Genomic DNA, 3,943 nt, shown 5'->3' on the forward strand with positions numbered 1-3,943 from the left:
GATATCCTATTGTTGCCTTGTGTCATGGAGATCCTATAGTTTGGGCTCTGTAGAACTGACCTCCAGCAGATCAGCTCTCTTGCTCTCACACCTCCAGGGCCAACTTTCCCACAATGCCCATGTGAAGGGTGGGGCCCTGCTCTCCACAGGCATCAGATATCAACATGTCCCTAGGTGGCAGCCCAGACCAGGGATGCTTGCCTGGCCGTTGGCGGTAACAGACCCCTGCTGCTATAGGGCCATGGGCTTAGATTGTCCACCAGTAGCAGCACAGGCCAGGACCCCACCATGGTCCCAGGTGGCATAACTGTCTACTCACATCACGCTGTTCCTCACTTCCCTCGAGCCTCCAGTTCTGCCTGTCTTCAGAGTGCCCACACCCTTTCTGTTTCTCTCTCTTCCATTTCTCCATCGCCTACTTGCTCCTCTTAGTGGTGCCCGGAATCTCTGAGTGTCTGGGGTCATCTCAGGAGCAGTCTCAGGAGTGCTATGCACTTCTCGAGCATTATGGCACCGAGCATAGGTCATCTCTGGCATGGTCTGCCCCACCACCACCAGTCCTGTGTGGCACTGTACTGGTGGTCATCTCAGATCTCAGGCTAGTTCCTTATCTATGTCCCATGGCACTAGTCCCATGGCATCTTGAGCTAGCTCTTTACCCGGACTGCCGGAGTGGCCCCTCACAAGGGCCGTCTGTCTCCTGTCACTCCTGCCTGAGGCCACAGCCCCAGGTTGGGTTCTTCTAGTCTCCGGCTTGCTCCCCATTCTCAGATCCCATCCAGACTGCCTGGCTCTAGACTGGTCAGCATTTCAGGCTTACTCCTCACCCCCACCCCTGGGAATGTTAGCCTACTAATCATTCAGATGTTCATAGGTCAGAACACTGAGCATAGACGGAGCCTCTCGCCTCTCTGCCACCTACTGGCACACATGTGACACAGCAGCCACACCTGTACTGCCTGTAGGGATAGGATGATTTTTGAAGGTTGTAAATGACAGAAGAATCCATAAGAAATCTTTAGAGAGAGTTTCAAGAACCCTAGAAAGGAACTCCCCAGGAGCTATCTTCCTTCCTCATGTGTCCAAATGGCCCTGACGCTGATTTAATCCCTAGATTCATTCATGTTACTTATAATACTCACTCCTCAGATCCATGCTGTTAGCAAGGTCTGAGTAGTACACTCAGATCAAAGACAATTTATATTTCACTGTTTCAACAATATATCAAGTGTGGGTTCCATGTCATGGAATGGGGCCCTAAATACCAGCAAAAACTAGGTGGTTACCCACCTAATATTCATGCCACTCTATGGCACATGTGCGCACATCTTGCTGACGAACCATTATCATAGATCATATTGTTATGTAATTGGGTGATATTGCTGGTATTTTCCTTCAGTACCATGGACAGGGCCTTCAACTACCTTGCACATTAGCTGATGGGGCGAATCTTCTAGTTGAGCATCAGCCCAATTTCTCCTTATTCTCCATGTCATAAATATGTGGTATCTTCAGCAATAAGGTCTTACCAGCAGGTTAGGGATGGTTACTAAGAGCACTGGCAATAGCCTATAGTGTTTGGGTGTGGTCTACAAGACCCCTTCCGCCAATAATTCAAAAATATGCAACCTACTCCTGATAGCGGGGTTTTTATTTGATGGCATATGATATCTAATTAGGGTTTCCTTCTTGGTTACATGACGACTCCATATTGTTGAGGTTTGGTCTGTCACTATGTATTGTAATGCTAAATTCTATATCCCAAGATCTAGCTGACTCAAGATGAGTGAGTCCTCACATATGCCAGCTTTCGTTGTGCATGCCTTGCTCCTTAATTTAAAACTATTTGTCAATAAAGATGCTGACAGCCTGTAGCCCAGCAGAGATAAGCAGGGCTTTGGTTCCTGGGCTTGGGGTCTGAGGAGAGACCATGAGGAGAGGGAGGAGGAGGAGGAAGGCAACATGGGGAGGTGTGTTGTGAGCACAAGGCCATGAGCGCCAGCCTATTGGAGTAGGATCAGCCTCTAACCCACATTTGTTCTTTGTAAAGAATCACTCGGCCGATTTTTCCAAGCACAGTTCAGATTAGGCAGGACTTCAGAGTCCATGTCTCCTCCTCCTCCTCCTCTTCTTCCTCTTCCTCTTCTTCCTCTTCCTCTTCTTCCTCTTCCTCTTCTTCCTCTTCCTCTTCTTCCTCTTCCTCTTCCTCCTCCTCCTCCTCATTTTTAAATATGGTTTTTCATTTTTTCCTGGAGAGGAAATGTTCAGGAACAATATGTATGCATCTGACTCAAAGGGGAAAATAGTAGCTTGTATGTATACATTTCACTTTCTTAAAAAGCACTTGAGGCCAATGCTCAGTACACTAACATGTACCTCCGGTAACTGAGAAGGGCGAGACTCAGCATATTTAACCTAAGAGTCTGTAAATGGTTCCAAAGGTTTCCAAATCTCTGCCCTAGGATAATTTATTTCTCTCTGGTAGCAAAGAGTCCGCGGAGCAGGGGAGGCAGATAGATAATTGGGCACCGGCATAACTCCTTTCTCAGTTGGCAACCTTTTAAAGCCTGTTAAATCCAAATGGCAGTTGGCCTCTCTGTCCCTCCTCCGGCTGATGTCTGTTGCAGACTCCCCAGCCTGTTTTGACTGGCTCTTAAAAAGAAAAGCAAAACACTATTGGTGGCCAGTGTCAGGCAGGGAAACACCCCCACAAAACTGCAAGAGCAGAAATAGTCTGTTCATAGCACAGGGCATAGCCCAGTGTCTGTGCCTCTCCCTAATGGTACTTCTTGTCTTCAGATTAGCCCACGATTGGGAAGTGGTTCATCCTAAGAGAGATTCAAGTAAGAGAGTTCTTCTCTCTGAACAGCAGGCAAGTAAATAGAATACAATCTGCAGCCCGCACACAGCTCCAGGCTGAGAAAGGCAGAACTCAGGCGCCTGCCGCACAAGCCAGCTACCAATTCCCTAGTTCGCGAGGGTTAGCAACAGGCTTTTTTGCAGAACTGTTTTGGGAGGAACAAATCACCGTAGCAACACCGAGATGAAATTTTTGTTATTTAAAACATGGAGTCTCAATTCTGATTGCACATTGGAATCACTTGTGGAGATTTTTAAGAAGAGAAATGACTAGGTACCACCCTCCCGGACTTTGTTTTGTTCTGTTCTGTTTTGTTTTGTTTTCTTTAACTCCAACAGGGAGTCTGAAGCCACAGAGACCAGAAAAGGCTGGTGTGAGATGTGGAGAAAGTTCATAAACAGAGACTTTAAAGCAGGACTCTGCAGAACAAACTTCTCGGGTGAAGACCTGCTGACCTAGAACAATACCTGTGAAGGAGGCGGCTGGTGTTCTGTCTAAGCTCCACCCCCACAGCTACCTGGTAGCAGCCAGGTATGCTCCGCCCCACAGTTGCCTAGCAACAGCCAGCCGTGCCTGACTACATAAGGGGCTGCTTGCCCGCTCCTCCTCCTCCTCTTACTCTCTCTTCCTCCTTTCTTACACCCCCTTGCTCTTTGTTCTTCGATGCTCCTGCCCCCTTCCCCATCTTCACACACACACACACACACACACACACACACACACACACACACACACACGCCCATGGCCAGCTGCCTTTCCACTCTTCTACTCTCATTAAACCTCTCCACATGGAACCATGGTGGCTGGATGTGTTCTGTCCAGGCATGGGCAGAGATTCAAAACCCTAACAGAGGCTATATCACAGTGCCCAGTATCAAGACCCTGGGCTATGAGCAGTTTGTGATATATTCTTTATATAAGTTAATTGCTTAGTAGAGTAGTGCAGTAGAGCCAAAGTCAGCGTAGCTCAAAATACGGCCTGTCATTATCCGTGGTTTTTTGGCTGCAAAGAGGCACCGTGACCATGGCAACCCTTAGAGAGGAAACTATTTACCTGGGGCTGACCTACAGTTTCAGAGATTT

General features: G+C 47.9%; 1 non-coding gene across 1 annotated transcript; it reads right to left on the reverse strand.

Moving 5' to 3' along the window:
* Positions 1 to 840: 840 nt before the first annotated feature.
* LOC116890516 lies at positions 841 to 972 on the reverse strand. The gene has a single exon (XR_004386698.1). It is a non-coding gene; the product is annotated as a small nucleolar RNA SNORA17 (small nucleolar RNA).
* Positions 973 to 3,943: the final 2,971 nt, after the last annotated feature.

The sequence above is a fragment of the Rattus rattus genome, chromosome 1 (genome assembly GCF_011064425.1).
Source record: "Rattus rattus isolate New Zealand chromosome 1, Rrattus_CSIRO_v1, whole genome shotgun sequence".
NCBI classification, from domain to species: Eukaryota; Metazoa; Chordata; class Mammalia; order Rodentia; family Muridae; genus Rattus; species Rattus rattus.